Here is a 21,676-nt window from a genome sequence, read left to right on the forward strand (position 1 = left end):
TAGCCACCAAAAGCCAGGTTCAGATAGGAATTTGGGCCCAGGATTTCACAGCTGGGTCCATAGCCAAGAACAGATGCAGCACAAACCCGGCTCAGAGACTAGAGACTATAAGTAGAGTCAGCAGGGCCACATCAACCTGGCCAGACCAGGCCTAGGTTTCAGGAGTCCAAAGACATGCTATCACACCAACCGATACTAGCTCAGGACCCACTGTCTTCAAAAGAGGTTCACACTTATAGACCTAGCACTGTTGATCATGGAAACTCTAATGGAAATGTTGATGCCGCCAATACGCTGGAAATTCCCAGTTTGACACAGCCCTCAGAGAGAGCCAGCAAGAGTGGTGTTGAAAAACAGTCCTGTCCAGTGAGTCAGCACCCTACAGTAATAAACCAGTGCGAGAGGAGGAGGAGAAAGTGGACTGTGATGGATTTCCATCTCCTAGCAGGAATTTCCTGATTTTATTTTACTACGCTTCGCTCGGGCCCTAAACTTGGGCAGCAGGGCATTACCGACATGGTCGACCCACTGCCTTTGGGGCATATCGCCTCCCTCTCAGAGCACTCTAATGAATGCCAATCAAAACAAATGATCAATTCAAGGTACTCTGCATCACCCACAGAGCACTTGAAGGTCAAGGAGCAGAATTCCTACAAAACAAAATGCACTCTACCAATCAACCAGGCATAAGAGCGAGAAACAACATACTATTTGAGACCAGAAGATTTTGTAGAGAAAGGTGCAACGGCTTTGCCGTTTCTACTATGGTGGCCCAACAATGAAATGCACTACCAAGGGAAATCCACACCCGAGAAGTAAAAAAATTGTCTCTTAAATGTTAAACAGACCAAATGTTTAACCTACACCTATCAAGCCATAGAGGCTCCTGGATGTCTGCCTAGTACAAATCGCAAGGCGTTCAAGAAATTAAAATGACTGAAACATATCACATCAAGATACCACAAAAACCCTAAGAAAACACCTTCTCTGTCTCCCGGAATATCTGAACCTCAGTCCAGGACATCTTGACGTATCAACCAGTATAGCCAAACAGCTCTCACCATAACCCAACAGACAGCAAGACCAATAATTACACAGTTACCACAGTAACCCAACAACATCTTACTCACCACATACAAATGAAAAACAGCCATTCGCACACAGTTTTAAAAAAAGATCCCCTCCCCAGACTCGACACATCACAGAATTACACCTCTATCTACAACTGAGATACTCACCCACTGGCCAACCCCCAGCCCCACCACATTATAGACCTGAGGTCACCCCTCAGTACACAAAGTGATCGAACCTCTTGCACTTCACACCTACAAACCTTACACGCACTCCGAGCTCAGGTTACGTCCGATCTGCAACCTCATCACAAAGCACTGGAATCTCTTCTTGCCTCCGATCCCAACTAACCAAACCCACGCACACTTTTCTACATCTGTCAGAGTGCCTGGAGATCATGCAAATGCCAGCTGTGTGCAGTACAATCCTAATAAAACACCATAACATGAAAGTCAGATCAGCTACAGACTCACTTTGAGTGTGTTTATGCCCAGATCATCCTGGCGGCCATTGGGTATATAAATGAATTTACTGGCATCCATATGTAAGTCACGTGTGTACACTTTCTGCTCAGCATCAGTAATTGCTATGTCAGCAGATGTTAGACCACACAGTACCCAACATAAAAGTATCCACTGCTGAAAGTGGGTGCATGCGGAAAGTGAATAACAGTTTCTCTTGTATTTTTTTATCTTATTTTGTTTTTATTTTTATTTTTTCTCATGTAGGATTCCTTTTTAAAACCATAATTGGCACTAAGGAAACCCGTTCACATAATGCGGCTGCCTATTGACACAGCTCGCCTTATTAATCCAGTAAAATCAGATGGGGGAAAGAATGGTGTGGAATTACAGACAGTCTTCTACAGCTAAAATCCTCTTTAGCAGCACTTGCGTGACACATGCAAAAGTCCACCAGCCAATGTGTTCACTTAAAAAGTGTAACCAAGCTTTTGGTTTCCAAATCTGCTCCGAAAGGGGTCTACAAATTGGAGGAAATATTCATAACTGCAACAGGATGGAGTCAACAACCAATTTCTGATGACTGTCTAGAACCAAAGTTATCTAAATTTTGCATTGCCGTTTCAGAATAAAAAAGAGAATTCCTTTGAAAGTAAGCAAACATTTTAATTGTTAACTGTATACAACCCCCCGCCCCAACACCCAAGACTGTGTGGCCGTTTGGTTAAAAAACATATAAAGCTATTTCTGGTTTTATATAGTGGTCTATGAGGAAACACATATGAGTAGGCTTTGCCCCCGGGGCAGGGGGGGCAGCTCAGCAGCTTCCTTGTCCTCAGTCTAGGAAACATGACATTCCCCCAAGCAGTAGTATGGGTGCTGATGCTTAAAATCCTCTGCCAGCACAAAGGGGATATCATACCAGCAAAATAATGACTGCCGCCTCGTTGGTCAGGTAGACGTGAGAATGGATGTAGTATGTGGAACCTAGGAGAATATCTGTTCACAGATGAAGAGTCCCGCCATCTTGCTTATGTTTAAGCACCCCACCTTATTGGGCCCTCTCCCAACTTTCCACAGAAAAGGCATTCTATGACAAGACAGGAGGCTCGCATTATGCTTATCTTTCTTTAATACTGCCATCTCAGCTTTTCAAAACTTCAACTTTTAACTTTTATGTTTTGGTTTTTCTTACATGTTACTTGGAAAAAAACAAAGCAGGAAGTTACAAGTTTCATCTCTCAACTTAATCAACTAGGTTTTAGAAACCACGCTTCCCATGATCCTGAGGCCCTTTGTAGTCCTGACCTCTACTCCCACACCAATCAGAGGCCAGATAGGGGTATAAACACTGGCTCCCCTAAGTCCATTCCTCTTTCTTTTTGCTGCCATACTGAGATAAGTGTTATGTCTCATGTTTCTGTTCTTAAATTGTCGTTTCCTATTATGATTTAGTCTCTAAATGTACTCATTATCTATGATAGTTAGCTGATAGACTAACAGGTGTTTGATTGATGGCTGTCGAGAGCTTATTTTACAGCGTTTGTACCGTTGTGTAGGAAGCGCGCGCGCGTATTACCAGTGTTTTTCCCCGTCATGCTTTTATTTCAATTATAACAGGAACGGGAGTGAGGAGAGGCGGGGCGGAGCCGCGGGCAAAGCCACTCGCTTCTGGCAGCTGCCCCCTTCTCCTCAGGCATAGCCGAAGTCTTCGCTCGTGAAGGCTCTAAGACCCTGCGGCAGCCTACATTATACGCGGCTGCGCGGAGGCGGCTCGCGCCGCCGAACGCGCAGGGCTTTAGTATCCAGCAGAGCAGGTTCAGCCTCATATCATTCCCGCATGCTCCACGTTCCCCTAACGCTCGCTTTTCGCGCGTACACATAGTGAAACGGAGCGGAGGGTCGTGTGAGTCAGTACCTCAGAGGAATTTTTTCAAAAAAAAAAAAAAACATTCCTTGGTGGCATCTGTTGGATCTACAGAGAACGTGAAACAGTTCACAGATAAGCTAGAAGGCGCAGAGTGCACAGGAGGTAAACTCTGATTTAGAGCCTTAATTTTCAGCTGTCCCCAAGAAGTTAGCGCTGCTAACAGTATTCAATGGCTCACTCATCGCACCCGAGAGATTCCCAGTCCACCTCACCAGAGTGGAGTGAACAAGAGTGGGAGGAAGAACCCACCTGGCAAGACACAGATTTATCCCTCAGCTTCAAGAGGGTACTGGGAGACTCACTTTCTCAAGCAGTTTCCCAAGGGGTGCAACCTTTGACTTAAAGGTTAGAAATGCTCGAAGCATGCATGGCTGAGCAGCAGGAACAGCTGGCGGCCAGGAAAAGACGGGCCGACAGCCCTGGAGAGGGGACCTCAGCTGGACATCCTCAGAAGAGGGTTGAAAATAAGGGAGGTAAAAAAGCCTGGAAGAGCGCTGACTCATTGACCCCCTCGGGCACAAAAGATAGGGTTGACTCCGTTCCCCAAAGTGAAAGCGACCCAGTCGCCAGATTGAAAGAAGCCTTTCTAGCAACATTAGCAGATGGCCACATCAGACCCCCTGCCCCGGGGGTGGATAATTCAGGGGAATATGAAGAGGGATACGCCCCCGACGAAGAAGGCGGCGAGGAAGAAGAGTTCCCTCAGCCAATTCCTCAAACTCTTCCCGAGGAAGAAGACAACGTAATAGATATGTTCGACCCGGAGTCCATTAGACACCCAAAGTCTTCTGAGTGGGTGCCCTCACCCAGAGTGGCATTATACATGTCACAACACATCAGGAAGCCGCTGGACAGAGAAGTTCGATCCCGCATGCGATCAGAATGTCCACGGCCTGAACTGCCCGGGAAGCTGGCAGATACACCAGAACTAGACCCAAAAATTGTCACTTTCGTGACCAAAACTGCACGAGACGTTAGGAAAGGCATCGATCGTGTGTGGACAGGGTGTCAAGATAAGCTCTTGGACTTAGCGGGTCCACTGGCAAAGATTATGGACCTTGTCGAAAAATCAAAAGATACTGGTACCCCAGTAGATATTCACGCCCTAGGTAACTGGGCTCAAAGGGCAGTGTGCTTGTTGGGTAACGCCAACTGTGCACTCTCTTCGGAGCGTAGAAGAGGCATCCTCCTAAAGATCGACAATAAGCTCAGCGATCTAGCCACGTATGAAGCAGGTGAGGGTGCCAAAGGCCTGCTTTTCGGGGAGGCCTTCGCTAAGGAAATGTCTCAATTTGTTGGCACCTACTCAGCCCTCGAGAGAGCTCAGAGCTCTATAAAGAAGATATTTCCCGGTCGTGTTTTTTGCTGGGACCGGACGAGTCAGAGGTCGTTCGTCCGGTCGCTACAACCATCAAAAAAGGCCTCAAGGTCCACGCGCTCAATATTGGGAAAACCGTCAACAGGACATCTTTTTCCCGGCCAGAGGAAGACATCCAAGACATCCAAGAGGCCGCAGAGGAAGAGGTTCTTTCCGCCAGTCCAGCGCAGCAGGCGGTGAGTACACCAATTGTTCCTATCTGTTCGTTTTCTGAGAGAATGGCAAGCTTTGTCATGCGATGCTTGAGTTTTACAAGCAGTAGCGGGCCTTCACCTAGATTTCATAGACATCCCAAAGAAGTACAGAGAACCTGTCCCCATTTACACGCATCTAGAAGAGAAAGCGCTTTTACACAGGAGTTAACCAAATTAGTAGAGAAAAATGCAATAGAGCGCGAGAGCACAGAAAGTCAGTTTTTCCTCAGCAATATGTTCCTGGTGCGCAGAGGGGAAAAGATTTGTCCAGTCATAAATTTAAAAGAATTGAACAGTTGGCTGCAATACAACCATTTCAAGATGGAGGGCATCCATCTCCTCCGAGACCTATTGCGTTCAGGAGATTGGCTAGCCCGTCTAGACGTCAAAGACGCCTATCTAGTGATTCCGATAGCAACTACCTTTCGGAAGTATCTCCAGTTCCGATGGGGAGGAGAGATTTGGCGCTTTGCATGCCTGCCGTTCGGGTTGGCGTCAGCACCATGGGCGTTCACGAAAGTGATGAAGCCAGTGGCTGCAGCTATCAGGGAGAGAGGTATCCGTATGATTATCTATCTGGACGATATCCTGGTGATGGGATCCAGCAAAGAGACCCTAACGAAAGATGTGCAGTGGATTTTCAAGTTCCTATCATCTCTGGGATTCTTAGTCAATTTAGAGAAGTCCCAATTAGCGCCAGTTCAGAGGTTGGAATTTTTAGGCTTCACCATAGATACCGTGAAAGCGACCTTAGAGCTTCCAAGTCACAAAGTGAGAGCGATAAAGAAGGAGCTCAGGACAGTGATTGCAAAGCGAGTAATTTCGCTTCGGAACCTGGCCAGAATAGTAGGCCTGCTTGCAGCCTCCATCCAAGCCATCTTCCCGGGACCGTTACATTATCGAGCGTTACAGAGGCTCAAGATCAAGCATCTCTGCGGAGGCCTGAAATACCATCAGCTAGTGCACCTAGACCAAGAAGCCATGACAGAGCTACGGTGGTGGCTAGAGAACATGGAAGCCTGGAACGGGCGAGCGATCTTCGGAGATGTTCCAGAACTGACCATCGAGTCAGACGCAAGCAGGTCAGGTTGGGGAGCCAGGTGCGAACAAGCCCAGACAGGCGGGAAATGGTCCGGCGAAGAGTTGAATCTCCACATAAATTGTCTAGAACTTCTTGCAGGCTCCTTCGCAGTTCGAGCATTCACAAAGGACAAAATAAGATGTTGCGTATTGCTCAAGATGGACAACATCTCAGCAGTCCGCTACATCAACAAATTAGGGGGAACGAGAACCAGAATGCTAGCGGAACAAGCGAAACATTTCTGGCATTATTGCCTTCAGAACGACATTTCGGTGACTGCAAGATATCTTCCAGGGAGCCAGAACAGTATAGCAGACTGGAAATCTCGGTATCTTGTATACTCCAGCGATTGGAAGCTACACCCTCTAGTTTTCAAGCGCCTCCAAGACATATGGGGACCCCTAGACATACATCTGTTTGCGTCCAGACTGAATGCGCAGACGCAGAAATATTTCAGTTGGAGGATAGATCCAGGAGCAGCGGGTACGGACGCTTTTCTAAATCCGTGGAACGGAGCAGTTCACTATGCCTTCCCGCCATTTGCAATGATCACAAGAGCTCTAGCGAACGTCCCCAGAGACAAAGCGGAAGTAGTGATGGTGCTACCCTGTTGGAGGGCGCAGGCCTGGTTTCCAGTAGCGATGGAACTTTCTACGGATTTTTCAAGGATAGTTCCGAGCATCCAGGGCCTTCTACTCGACCCGACCGGTCGGGTTCACCCACTCATAGAAGCGGGCTCCTTGCAGCTGATTGCCTGCAGGGTTTCAGGAGAAGATGGAACTTGCCAGGAATTTCGAACATCGCTGCAGATTGTATCCGAGATTCCTGGGCGCCTTCCACCATTAGAAGCTATAACACGGCTTGGAACGGTTGGGCGCAGTGGTGTTCAGAACACAGTCTGGATCCCATTTCAGCACCTCTAGTGAGCATCCTGAACTTTTTGGCTTCAAAGTTCCAGGAGGGTTCTGCTTACAGAACGATAGGAGTATACAGATCCGCAATTTCAGCAGGGCACAAGAAAATAGAAAATAATACAGTAGGAGAGCACCCAGCAATCTTACGGCTCCTCAAAGGTATAAAACTGAGAAAGCCGCCAGAGCCAAAGTATGCGGTTTTATGGGACGTTAGAGACGTTTTTCAGTTATTCCTTAGGTGGCCGGAAAATGAAGCTTTATCCCGGTCACAATTATCAGGTAAATTAGCTATGCTTCTATGTCTAGTAGCGTGCAGGAGAGTGTCAGACGTGAAAGCATTGGAAATAGATAGAAAGATTTTTTATCCAGAAGGAGTAGCGTTTACTATCGCGAAAAGAACAAAGACCGACTCCAAAGTAATTTCCTACCCATATTTTGCAGAGAATAAGAAGTTATGCGTAGCTCAATGTATCAAAGATTATGAAGCAGCTACAGCGCATCTTAGACCGTGCGGCGTAACTCAGTTGCTTATAGCGCGTAGGAAACCTCACCACGCAGTAGCGACAGTGACCATTGCGAGATGGGTGAGGGAGGTCATGCAGTGGGCAGGGATAGACTTATCCTTATTTGGTGCACATTCCGCTAGGGGAGCAATGGCTTCTAGAGCGTTTGCGACAGGAGTAGCCCTACAAGATATTATGAAATCTGCTGATTGGTCTTCTGAATCCACCTTTAAGACTTTTTACTTCAAGCCAGTATCTGATATACCGAATAGAGTAATAGCAAGCTTTGAACAAGCATAATGCGAGCCTCCTGTCTTGTCATAGAATAAAGATTGCCCACGCTAATAGCTCAGGAAAGTCTTCATTCTATTAAAGACAAGGAGGCGAGCATTATATCCCACCCTAATGTATGAAACAAATGAGATCAATGACTGAGCGAATGAAAACTGCCATGCATGCTGTTCCATTTGTAGTTCATTCCCGCCCTCATATGATTTTCTGTTCTCATAGGAGACGATCAGAAGGCGACATGAGCGAGTCAGGATATGCACCGAGGATCTTCTGGCAAGTTGTCCCGTTGGACCGAACAGTTACGCCAGCTGCGGATCGAGTGCAGGCCTTGTGGATTGTGTTTGACATTTTGGGGACTCTGTACTTCTAGAACTGATGGCAAAAGAAAGAGGAATGGACTTAGGGGAGCCAGTGTTTATACCCCTATCTGGCCTCTGATTGGTGTGCGAGTAGAGGTCAGGACTACAAAGGGCCTCAGGATCATGGGAAGCGTGGTTTCTGAAACCTAGTTGATTAAGTTGAGAGATGAAACTTCTGACTTCCTGCTTTGTTTTTTTCCAAGTAACACGTAAGAAAAACCAAAACATAAAAGTTAAAAGTTGAAGTTTTGAAATGCTGAGAAGGCAGTATTAAAGAAAGATAAGCATAATGCTTGCCTCCTTTTCTTTAATAGAATGAAGACTTTCCTGAGCTATTAGCGTGGGCAATCTTTATTCTAGAGCTGACACCAGAGGGAAATAACTCTTCATATAACAGCCGAGTTTGGCCTGCAAGTGTCCACTAGCAAGGGCAGAAGAAAGACTGACCTATCCCCAGAGACCCAGTGCAGGTTCTCTCAGCACCCAAGGTATTGGTGTTTGGAAAGTCTGCCTGCTCCAGGAACATTGGTAGCCAAGGCTCTGCCTACTGGAAGTGGCACACTTGCACGTGTTCTTTGGCAGCCTTCCTGGCTGGGAAGGATATAAGCCACACTCACCTTTCATTAGAGAGTCTGGGAAGGGTGTCACAGCACTCAAGGGAGACACAAAGGTATATAACAGTGGTTATGCCCCCTGCCGTTCACATAAGGGCCATATTGACAATTACGAACCAATTGTGTAACTTTTTAAAAGACATGTGGTCTCATTATGGGTCTGGCGGGAAACCGTGCCGGTGCTACCGGCGGGTTGCTGCCGGACCCGTAAATATTTACCGACGCTTGACTTCCCAGTGCCACTCGGAGATTACAACTCCTGCAGCCCGGAAAATCAGGCTCCAGTAAAATGTAAGTCCCCATTCCCACAGAGTCCCAAAGGACTCTATGGGAGTGGGGACACAGAAGCATCAGCACTGTTGCTAACGGTGCCGGTGCTTCCGTGACAGGTCTGCCTACCATGCCCGCTGTGCCCAGCAAGGTCAGACCTGTCAGGCATGGCAGCTCCGGCAGGCAGACCTGTAATATGCTGGTCCGGTGTTTCCTGACTGGCAGGGTCATAATGAGGTCCATAAACTTAAAATTGGTCACTGCAGCAAAGGTACTTGCTTGAATAGCCCTGACATTATACCCAAAGTGCCCTTGCAACCAAAATTCTGCCATTCTGTCTATTTCATTGCATAAGTGGGTTGTTGGTATTTTTATTAGTTTGTCATTTTAGTTTAGCTTATTTGTAATAGAACCTAGATTGGACATGTTTTAATTTTGGAATTGGTATGGACTTTCCTCCGTTTTATTTTTCTTTATCTTCAAGCTAATATGTAAGACCACATTGACCAGCATGCAAGATGCGAGACTTTCTGTGTGTAAATTCTCCTTTTCTTTAATCTGATATTTAAGTCCACTTCTTTCAGCAGGCAATGTGAATTACTCTCCTCTGATTCAATACGCCTAATGCTTGTGCTGGCATTTGGGACCACATACACCAGCCTGCAATATGTGTGCTGTTTCAGTTCTCTATCAGCTTGAGTTGGCAAAGGGGACATGTATACCAGCATGCAATGTGATTTACTGTCCTCTACTCCAAGCAGAGTTTGGAGGACATCATAATGAGGCAGGCGGCATGAGATGTGGCCAAGGAACTGAATAGAATGAATCCAAGCCCAAGCAGTCATCAGAGGAATACATCATAGGCCTTGGGCTGGATGTGGCCAGGTTGCTCCTGGAGTGTGCTCTGTTTCTTGATACCCGGGTCCTCTCCTTCATCTCGGTAAGGGCCCCCGTGGTTCAAATTGAAAATATATTTCCATCAGGGAGAAGTTAATTTCTCAACGCCCACTCTGGCACCATGTATACAGATATCTTCTGACGAAACAGAGGTGATGAGGAGTGCCTGCCTCATGATGAAGCTCTGCTAGTGCCAATGAGGAATGAAACATGTTAGACTTTTGAATCTGTGCTGATGTTGGTGAAGTCAATCCCTTTGAAGAATTGAACTGCATGAGTAGTATGGGACTGACATATAGAGGCAAGGGTCTGTCTCCCTTTCGGCATTATAATTTATATGTGTTAATATTGGGTGTTTTCCCCCACCTTGGCGACACAAAAGGTTGAGAGCTACGTAAAGAACCTATGATGAGTAATACTCCTAGCTACAAGAGTAGACTCTGAAGTATTGGATAAGTTCAGAAATGTCACCTCTGAACTGTTTTTGAACACTATTGACCTGATTCACAAAGCGCTTATCAAAGGGTGCATCCCATTCAAAAACACATTGTGAATCAGGCACATGGCTTTTCAGCCAGTTGTCACTTTCACCAGCCTTCCCAAGGCTCAGTCTCTTCCCTTCCTCCTCCGCCTCACCTGTAGAATCCGATTCTGGGCCAGAATGCAGCAAAGGTCTATAGTCCTTCTCTTTTTTTTTTCTTTGAAGAGATTGCCTCTCCCGAATTGAAGCCACTATGGAGACTAATTGACAGCCTTCCTAGTGACCCCCTTCCGGAAGGAGACTTGAATGGGGGAAAAAGCACTTGCGGCATAAAAAACCCTGTGTAGGCAATTTCGAGGTGTACCAGCAGCATGGAAGATGGGCTCCTATGACGATGATACCAGATACCGAGAAAAGGTATGCCGAGCCGACTGCCAACAGAAAGCGGAAGCACCAACCTGCTTAAACCCAGTCGGAGAATAGGGAAACCCTGCAGAGAACAGGGTGGAGAAGGGGAGACCGCAAGAAAGGAGCGGAAAGTGAGGGAGCAGGAAGAAGAGCGAAAGACAAGCAGGAGAGAGAGCAGGGAGCCGAGACTCCAGCGGAAAGGTAAGCAAACCGAGCTGGAACAGAGAAGGGGGAGCGGGCGAAAAGGGAAGAGCAAGCGGCAGGCGCTAAAAGAAGAGGAGAAAAGTTACAAGGAAAGAGGGTTCCTGGCAAGGAAGAAGCGAAAACTCACAGCGTTGTAGCAGCCAAATCGAAAGTAACCAAGTGGTTGCAATGCGACGTGGACCTGGATGGGTGTGTCTAAGTAGCCCCAGTGGGCGTGGAGGACTAGACCGCTACTAGGTTCTGTGAACATGGCGGCCAAATCAATGGCTGCCCAGTCGTACTCTGGGCCACAGGCGCCACGGTAAGAGGCGCATGACACCAGTAGTTAGAAATATATTTATGTTTTGCCCAATCAGAGATGCTAGCTTCCTCCTACTAATGGCTATTCACCTGAGCACCCAGTTGCAACATAGTTAGGAAAACTGGCCACACAAAAATATCATTGGAGCACAAAAAGAAAACTGGAGGGACCTTTGCATCCTTTGAAATATACTGCCTATATATTGCACCCCGGAAACCAGTCTTGTCCTGTTTTACGTAACTCTACAGACTTTTTCTCCACATGTGCTCTGGCACATATTAGTGCCTGTGATTTCTAATTGTATGGCTTTCTACGTTGACAGTAGGTTTGCAATCCGTCCTCCCTAAGAAATCTCTAAATCCTTGATATTCGACATCAATGGTGTACAAAGATTCCCCAGAGAAATACTTCTTTTGTTTGATATGTGAAAGGATTTTCAAACTTGAGCAGAGCGCCCACTCTATGGACGCTCTAGTGGTGGTTGTAGGGTGTTACTGCTACAAGGAACACACATTGTGCCCGATTACAAGTTTGGCAGTATTTCAGTGGTAAATCTGCTGAAATATTGCCAAACGGAATTGCTATTACCACCACTTCGTCCCCCAGATTTTACAGTGGTATAACAAGTGGTGGTAGGGCAATGTAAGTCCCCATTTTCGCAGTCCATAGGATTCCCTGCGGATTACATGCAGATTTTTGATGATGGGGTGGCAAAATTACCTCCAGCATCTTGCTGGAGGTTTGTCCTCCACCTTACCACCAAACCTACAGTACGGCGGTGTGGTAATGCAGTGGTAACAGAATTACCACCACGTTACTGTCATTTTTTCCTGCAACGTGATACTCGTAATGAGGCCCACTGTCTTTCTGATATGCTTCCTTTGGATGGCACTGTGGTCACAGCAATGGGGCTGAAGGCTCACGCAGAATTGCTATATTGCTATTGATGGTGTTCATTGGCCCACACGTTAATGTTTTAATCAGAGCCTTTGCTTGCACAAATATGCAACTTTCCAGTTCTTGGGCTAGAGTCATACTGGTGCATTGGATATCATTAATAGGGCATGGTGAAATTTCCTGTCAATCCTAAATAAGATGTTTGAAAATGTGGCGCCTGGAAACACTTGCGTATAGGCGCCTTAGAAATGTCCAATAAATAAATAAAGTATGCTTCCTTAAGAAATGTTTGACCCCATGTTAGTTCGGTTTTGAAGTCCCACAAACACAACGTCATGATAACTTTCTTGGAATGACCAAAATATTATGCTGGGATGATGACATTTACATTAACACAGTTGCAAATGTTTCTTTTAGGTATAAACCCCTTTTAGCAGGTCTACAAGTATTTCTTATATATAGAGTAGTTTGTTTAAAAGGTGATTTGTGCACTTTGCAAGTTGACTCTATAAAACAGAGCAAGTTATCTCCTGAAAGCCAAAGATGCTAAAACAGTTGTGCATTGCTGTATAAATAGACCTTGGAAGAGATGTGGTCGGTTGATTAAATCCCAGATTGGGATCCAATTCCAAAATCACGATTTAAATAAAGTGTGTGATGCTGAGCTTAATCAAAGGGTGTGATCGTGAGCAAATAATTGAATCCCGCTCCTGCACATCTTAAAAATGCCTCACTTATAGATTAATTTAAAACAGTGTTGCTCAATATATAATAGCAAAGGTGATCATTCATATTTCACAGTATAAGGCTGTTCCTTTGCTCACTCACGGCAACACTTCCTAAAACCATGGCCCTGTTCTGACAGGAATGTTCAATGCATGATATTTTACACTGTTTAGTAGCACGGTTGATTTAGATGTATGTATATTTACAAATAAACATTGAGGAGCTATTAATAAAATTAGTAACTTGGCAGTGGGGAGCCGTTACATGTTGACTTACATGTAGGCGGACCCCCGCCACCAGATTTCGCACTTTTGCACACCTCTGTGCAAAGTGAGTAAATGATGCCTGTCATGCTCGCATGCTAGACAGCGTTTGCTTTGAATTGTGAGCGCCGTTTGCCATGCTCAAATGGCAAGCAACGCTCATAATTACAAATAAATGCTGACCGACATGCTCCCATGTCAGACTGCATTTAATTTTCATTGTGAAAAAGGCTTACCATGCAAGCATGTAAGCAGTGTTTACAATTACAAAAACATGCTTGTTATTGGGTTTGAGGAGGAAACGAGCAACAGAACAACCAAAAACATATGCAGAATATATGCAAAAATATATGCATTTTCAGCCATAGGAAGTGTGGAATTCTTTCAAGATTTGGTATAGCTAGTTATAGCGCCTATCAGAAACTGCCACTTTACCGTCCAATACAAACTGACTTAAAGGGGGCGGGACCTCTACTATAGTTTATTAGGGGTTTTATTCTTATCCCTGCTTCCAAAACTGCGAATTATTTATTCGGATGTATTATCACGACATGGTGGCACTTCCTTACAGAAAGCAAGTGACACTCACCCGCCCTCCTTTTCTATACCGAAGGGCCCAAAAACTATTCATAACTCAATTGTTTGGAGGTGTGCAAAATATCAACACAAGGAATTGAACACCTTGTGGGAAATAGTTCATGCTTGTCAACCTTTGGATCATGGTTAAATGGGGACAGTTCAGTTTACAGGGGGCCTCAGCAAAAGTTAAACGGGGTGAAACCCTGAAAATAATCTCTAACAGAGTAATAGGGCAAAAACACCATATAGACTTATGGTGCAACACACTGGACACTGAAAAGGTAGTGCTAGTCCCGCGTCGTCAACAGCTGTCCTCCAAGTGGGGACATGGATAGCTGAAAGGACAGGGTGAGCAGCTAAACTACCCTGCCCCTAGGGTAGCGCTCCCTAATAAACGCGGGCGTGCCGCCTATCTTATAGTGGATGGTATACTTTCCAGGCAGTAAGGCACAGTCTAATCTCATTGATCTTGGTAATGAGTCTCTCCATTCCTCATCTGCCTCTGATTCTCATCCCTGGGTTAAAATGTATGGGACAACCAATATACTATCTTTGGTAAAACTAGCTTTATTAGCCGATATACTGTCCATTCCAACTCCTAAAAAACAACACATTGGTAAAAATACAAAGACCAAATTGATCACTACGTGTACGCAGATCGCTAAATGCCATCTCTACAGTTTCTTTGTCGACCGGTTTCAGTGGTTTAGTATTGCTTATACCCACTTTCTTCAGGGCGGTCTCCTCATTAATGAAGTGGTATACTCACGGTTACTCAGTTATGAGGCTTGTGGACATTACTTCTAACCACACATTAGTAATGTTGCATCAGTGATTAGTCTGCGACCATGACTCTGTAAAGACAGAATCATAGTGCCACAGTATTGTTACACACACAATAAATTAATCCAGAAAACAATTTTGCATTTAATAGCAACCTCTGTGGCCACAGAGAACCCCAACAGCTAATTACACTAGAATGAGCAGCATAGGTTTTCACTGTTCCCCATACCAGGAATTAAAAATATATAAATATCTTTGTGTCCCTATACATACTAACTCCAGGGGTGGACTCACCTTGGTAATGGCCATACGTCCCACTCTACCAATGCGAGTCAGGACCTTTGGTTCCTGCTTTGGGCCTTAAATGTCCTGTTCGACTTTCATATGGTTCTGCAGGGCATGGCGAGCTCTTTGCTATTCTCTAAGATAGGTGAATCTGATTATCAACATGTGAGGTGCACATACTGGTTCTAGTCATTCTCGTATTAGCCGTTCTAGGTACGTACTGTTTGTTTGCTTCTTGTTAGCTTGACATTCTTGCTTAATTCAAGACGCAGCTGCAGGATACGTGGCTAGTGTTCCCGGCACCGTTATAATTTCTTAGCATTGCAATAACCGTACAAGTTGTGCCACATGGATTTCCACATTGTTGGCACGTTCTCTATACCTGACGTGCGCCCGAAAAGGGGGTCAGGCAACCGCTAGGTTGTCCTCTGCGGGTACAAGTGTATTTGCCTGGTTTTACATTTATCGTTGGCTGAGATTTAAAGAAGGTGAATTACTGTGTACAGTCATCACTACCAAAAGGCATATAAATTCGAACAGCCTCTCAATATTAGTCCACTGGCTTGGAGGTCCCAGGTGGGATCATTAGGGATTTTAATGTTGTTGAGCCGGTTGCCTTTTGGTTATGTTAGTGCCAGTAAGCTGTAGGATTATTAGTCCTACTTATTTATTCACCATGGTCACAGTCAGTTGTCTGCTAGTAAGAGTCGCAATACTTGATGGTTAAATATAGCAGATCTGGCTATGTGTTAATTTAGTATGGATGTAATCATTGTAGAATGGCATGAGTCTGCCATAATGTCGACTTGTTTAGGCCAACTTTGTCTGTTTTTAGTTGAAATATCCATCTCTGTTCCCTCTTTAAGAGGAGGGCCTGTATGTCTTCCCCCATCCATGACAGGTCACTTTTTCGATGATGGTCCAACACAGGTCCTTGGGCATGTGCCAATGTCTCTGAAAGTGTTCTACTAATGGAGCATTTGCTCACCCCGAACTAATGCAGGACTTGTGTTCTTCGGTTCTTTTTTCACGGTCTGCTGGTCATCCCCACTTATTTGAGATAGCAGGGTCACGTGATAAGATATATCACATTGCCTGTGTTACAATTCGTCAGGTTGTGTGGTTTCCACAGACTTTTCAGGCCTAGGTCTATCGGCCGTGTGCAAGACATTAGTGTGCAAACAGTGCACTGGCCACAAGGTGAGTGGCCCTGTGGTTGTTCAGAGCCCCAGATCGTACCTTGAAGTTCTACAGCAGCTGGCGGTTGGTAAGACTGCATAAGTGTGTCTCATACGTTCTTTCTTTTCTTGATTGCAAAGTGCGGTGTCGGTAGGTTTGAGGAGCCCACATTTAGTACTGGCCCTCATTTTTAGGATTTCCTTTTTTATCTTGTTTGTTTCATGGGAATAACTCAGGACAGCAGTTATCTGATGTTCTCCCCTCGGTCGCTGTTCTTGTTGTTAAGTAATATCCTTGGGATATTACCGGCTCAAGTGAGGACAGGCCAGGTGTCAACGAAATCACACGTCATATGATTTTAGGGAAATAAACAAATGTCATGCAACCTCATTTAAACAACCTGTAATAACAGTTAGGACTTGATGATTGTCCTGTCGCCTGCTCCCGAGCCTTCCCTGATTGGGGCCTAACGAGGTGTTTGAGGTAGGGGATAGGGGATAGAGGGGGGGGGGGAGATAAGGGCCGAGGGAGAGTGTCGTCGGCGGCGGCGCCGCATATAAAAAAAAAAAAAAAAATTAATGAGGGCGGGGGTCGCGGGCCCCGAATAGTCGGGGGTACCGTACATAAGGTACCCCCCCCGCCCCCTCCTTACCGAAGCCGCCGCCCGCGGGTTGGCTTTAAGCAGGGCGGGTGGTTCGAGGCGGCAGTTGTTTTTTTTTTTTTTTTTTAGTGAGGGAGCTGGGCGGTCATTCCCTCAACGGCCGTAGTGTGAGCCCGCAGGGCGCGGCATTGATGTTGCCGGCCCCCGCGGCTCTTTAGTGTGGGGAGCCATGGGTTAGTTGAGCATGCGTGTGCTGGGCTTCTTTTCATAGTGCGCGGTGCCGGCGTGCAGCAGGGAGGGGGCAGAGCGGCCCTCTTAAAGGGACAGCTCCCCCTGTTATGATCCCATTGAGTCTAAGAAGTTACTGCGGTGCGGCGTTGGGGCCACTAGGGGGGGGAGGGGCGGGGGGGGCAGTAATAAATAAAAAAAATTAAAAAAAACAAAAAAAAAAAAAAAGAATTTAATAAAAAGAAAGGGAAAGCAGGAATTAGGGGGTTTAAGGAAAGGAAGGGGTTTTTGAGCAGGGGGTGGAGGGTGGGGGGGGGTCCTGTGGGGGGTTTTTTCGAGCGAAGCAGCTCGTAAGGGAGTGGGAAAAAGGGGGGGCTATCCGGGTGCAGGGGGTGGTTGGAAGTGGGGGGGGGGTTTAAAAAAAAAAAAAAAAAGCTAGTTTCAAAGCTAGCATTTTTTCAGTTTGGGGATTAGGTCCATGAGTAGTTTTGGCTCGGGGGCTTAGGTTTGTTAGGTTCATTTGCAGGGGGCATATATATTGTGCACAATCAGATTAGTAGTGCACGATGGTGGGCCAGAGAGCCGGCAAAAAGGGCCGGGTTAATGCGGAGGCTCTGAGGGAGGCTTTGGAAATAATTAGTTGGGCATCTGGGGCCCAGTGGGAGAGGGCAGTGGGGGAGGTCACAGGCGGAGAGGCCATGGGGGGGGGGAGATAAGTGGTGGTAGGCCGCAGCGTAGAGCAGCGGCAGATGGGGCTCTCGCGGCAATGGTGGCCTGCACCCCATCGGCGGGGAGAGGGGAGGTTTGGGAAATTAGGGGCGGAAAGCGAGAAAGGGGATAGACAGGAGGGCGGCAGGGGGAGAAATGATTTCGGGTCATGAGGTGGCTCAGAGGAATAAGAAGGGGGCAAGTGAAGGGGTGCAGAGGGGGGTGACAGGGCAAAGTGGAAGAAGGGGTAAATACCTGCAGAGGAGTGCAGGTGGTGAAAGGAGGGAGAGGTCCCCTTCAAGTGAGGAGGTTAGAGTGGGGCGCGGAACGGCCCCCCCGGGTAGGAGGAGTGAGGGCGGAGGGCGCTGCGCAGCCCCCGTTGGTCAGGTGGAGGGTGAGGGTTTCAGTACGGCCCCGCCTCAGTCAAGGCAAGGAGAGCCTAGAGGGCGCAGCACAGCCCCTAGCAATGAGGATTCCGGGGTGGAGGTCGGAACGCCTCGCCCGAGAGAAGAGGACCAGGCAGGGGTTCCCACAACTCCGCTGAGAAGAAGTCAAAGGAGCGGCGGGGCGGACGCCCCGGGCTCGCAGGAAGATCATCAAATCATCCCGGGCAGGAGCTCGCATCCACAATGTAGGAGCCCTCTAAGAATGGAGATGAGGAGCACCGGTGTGGACGCCAGGCCGCAGGTGGCAGGTGTGGAAAGAGGTGAGCGGGAAAGGGAATGGTCATCTGCATGGCAGAGAGGGGTTACAAATAGGTGGACAGGGGAGGAACGGGCAGGTTTCCAAGGTGTAAGGAAGGAAGTTGGTGTGCAGGCCATTGGAGCCGAGGGGGTTGGAAAGAGCATTTGCTCAGTGGAGGTCCAAACGGACAAGGTGGTGGAGACATTGGTGCTCGAAGTGCAAGCCGGAAAAGATAAGGAGTGTGAAGTGAAAAAAAAAAAAAAAAAAATGGCCATACATGGGGTTAACAAAACCATTGGGGGCGCACTTGATGGCAGCGACCAGGGAGAAGATTCAGGCAGGGGAATTTGTGGATGTCTTTAAATTGCTCCATAGGGAAGTGAGAGCAAAGGAGGGGTCTAAGGAGGAAGAGAGGGAACTGGCTTCACGCCCAAGGGTCCCGGTGACTATTGAGTGGACGTCGGCGTTTATTATTTATGCCAGTGTGTACTGTGAAAAATTCCCGGAGCGTTGCATGGCCCTGCTTAAATATATGGACGTAATTAGGAAGGCTTTCACGAGTTTTGGGAGTTTGCCTGGGTACGCTATGATGAGGAATTCAGAGCGAGAATGGCGGAGGACAGTCAGGCGGTCTGGGGGGAGATAGACATGGATCTTTGGCTGCAATGGATGGCTCCAACGAGGCCTGCCCCGACATTACACACAGCAAGTGGGCTGCCTGTGCCTTACCGGCCCTTTCTTGGTCGCCCCGCCCATGAGGGGGCGGGGGGAGGAGGCGGAGGACAGCCCTCAACAGCATGTTGGGCGTTCAATAAAGAAGGCTGCACGAGGTGGATGTGCAAATTTAAACACGAGTGCAGCAGGTGTGCGGGTCGGCATCCGGTTACAGATTGTTTTCAGGCAGGGGACAGTGGGTCAGGGCGAGGAGCGGGGCAAGGAAGTGTGGGGGAAGGACCGCATACCAGGTAAATTGGGGTGTGCTGGTAGGTCGGGCTCAGTTTAATGTAAAAGGAGGGGGGGCACAAGGTTTGATGAAAGATTGTTGGGGGCAACTTAAAGGGGGGCAGGAGAAGGGTGAGGAGGAAGACACGTAGGTAGGGGAGGGCCGCAGGGGGGATGTAACGGTGGTAATTGTTAAGGGGAGGTAGCTGTCGTTTGGAGGGCATGGACGACGGTGGTGAAGCCCTCACGCTTGCCGCACGACAAGGTGAGTAGGCTTCAGGCTGCATGGACGGAGGTGCGGGAGCGCCTCTGGTGCAGCAGGGGGAAGTGAGGAGTTGGGTCTGCATGGACGGGGGTGCACTAAGGCCCCTGGTGCAGCTAAATTAAAAAAAAAAAACAAAAAAAAAAAAAACAAAAGTGGAACAGAGAAGCGAGGTGCCGGAAGAGGAATTTATGTGTAATGGTCTGCATGGACGGGGGCGCAGGTTTGGCCCCTGGTGCAGCGGTGGAGAGGAGTAAAGGAAAAAAGGGGGCCTGCATGGACGGGGGTGCACTAGGACCCCTGGTGCAGGTGGGAAACAGGTGGTAATGGACGCAAGTAGCTTGAAGATGGTGATATGGAAGGAACTGCAGGGACGGGGGCGCAGGTTGGCCCCTGGTGCAGCGGTGGAGAGGAGTAAAGAAAAAAAAGGGGCCTGCATGGACGGGGGTGCATTAGGGCCCCGGGTGCAGGCGGGAAAAAGGTGGTAATGGATGCGAGGAGCTTGAAGAGTTATATGGAAGGGACTGCATGGACGGGGGTGCAGGTTTGGCCCCTGGTGCAATGGCGAGAGGAGGAATAAACTAAAGGGCCTGCATGGACGGGGGTGCACGTGGGCCCCCGGTGCAGGGGGGACAATGCAGGAATGTAAAGGAATAAACTGGGCACAACAAGTGGAACAAATGGTTTATTGCTTGTAGGGGAGCTGTCTGCGACTTGTTTTTACGTGGTTATTGTTTGGGGGCTTTCAGGGTTTTTAAGTTGGTCGGGGCAAAAGGGGGGGTAGGGGGACTGCAGTGGGAAGATGTTCAAATTACAGAAGAAGGTTTAGACATCAAGATTAAGAGGTCTAAGACGGATAAGAAGGGAAGGGGCTCTTGGTTTCGGCTGGGTCGTGGGAGCAAGGTCTTATGCCCAGTTCCAGGTGCTAGGGGTATCGCGGAAGGAGTTGGTGGCAGTGGGAGAAAAGGAAGAGGATTTCGGGACTCATTACTTTAGGTTGGGCGCAGCATCTGAGGGTACCGGGCTGGGTTTTTCAGAAGACAAGGTGAAAAGATTGGGACGTTGGAGGTCTGGGAAATATAAGGGGTACGGCAGGGAGTTTGATAATGGGGATGTTGAAAAGGTGGTTAGGACTTTGTGGGCCAACTGTTGTTGAAATATTTTTGACTTGTCAGTGATTTTGTATTTTCTTTTTCAGATGCTGCGCGAAAAGAAGGGGAGTTGGCGCAAGTTTTGATTTGTTGGCCATTCAATTGTTAAGTGGGCTGGGAAGGAAGTGGAGAAAAGGGGTTTGGAAGGTAACAGGGGTGCAGTTACAAGGAAGTGGTGGTGAGACGGCACGGGTTGGGTGGCCTGCGGTGGGATCAGCTGCTTCCTATATTGGCAGGGATGAGGGAACGCTTGGGGTTCCAGAGGTGGTGATTCTGCATGCAGGGGAGAATGACCTCGTGAGGGATACGGGTGGCTCTTCTTGTTTCTGGGCTGGGAGACTGGGTAAAAAGTTTGAGGTAGAAAAGTTTGAGGGGGGGGTGGGGCAGAAAGAACTCCTCGGGGGAGGGTTTTTCTGGTGCCGGGGGCATGGCCCCTTTTGATGTGGGGGGAGGGAAGCACAATGGGGGAATGACACGGGAAAGGATGGGGTGGCGCTGTTTGCACAAGCAGGTCACCCCGGGGGAACAGGTATTGAGCCTGGAGGGGCATGGCCCCTGGGAGAAAGCGGGACGCCTGGAAAAGGGGCAAGGAGACGGTAGGATACAAGGGATCATTAGGGAGGAATTGGGTTATTTAATTATTTAATTGTTGGGGGAAAATGAAAATGTTTAATTTATTTAAGTGGTGGTTAAAATATTCCTTTAGTTTGTTAGGCCATGGAGCCAGTTAAGCGTTTGATTGTAAGCTTTGGCCTGTCACATTAAAGCGACCTTTTCCACTTTTAAACGAGTCTGGGTTTTTTGTGCATTAAGCCAAAAGGGGGGCCCCGGGGGGAACGCGAAGCGTTTCCCCCCGGGGAGATTTTTGGCGATGCACATGGCCAGCGAGTGGCCGTGGGGCAGAGCGCCTCCTGGGGGGGGGTATTTAAGGGCTCAGGGAAGGTTCGGGAGGCAGGCGACAGTTAGGACTTGATGATTGTCCCGCCCTCCCACCCCTTTCACTTCGTTGGGTAGTGTCTGGGTATGTAATA

The 21,676-nt window shown here is 47.8% G+C and overlaps 1 protein-coding gene across 1 annotated transcript in view; it reads right to left on the bottom strand.

Annotated features, from left to right (window-relative positions):
• CD5L (CD5 molecule like) overlaps positions 1 to 21,676 on the bottom strand; it is a 260,177-nt gene that overhangs the window by 62,098 nt on the left and 176,403 nt on the right. The gene's annotated exons all lie outside the window — the stretch shown is intronic.

The sequence above is a fragment of the Ambystoma mexicanum genome, chromosome 1p, assembly GCF_040938575.1.
Source record: "Ambystoma mexicanum isolate Mex_15411 chromosome 1p, UKY_AmexF1_1, whole genome shotgun sequence".
NCBI classification, from domain to species: Eukaryota; Metazoa; Chordata; class Amphibia; order Caudata; family Ambystomatidae; genus Ambystoma; species Ambystoma mexicanum.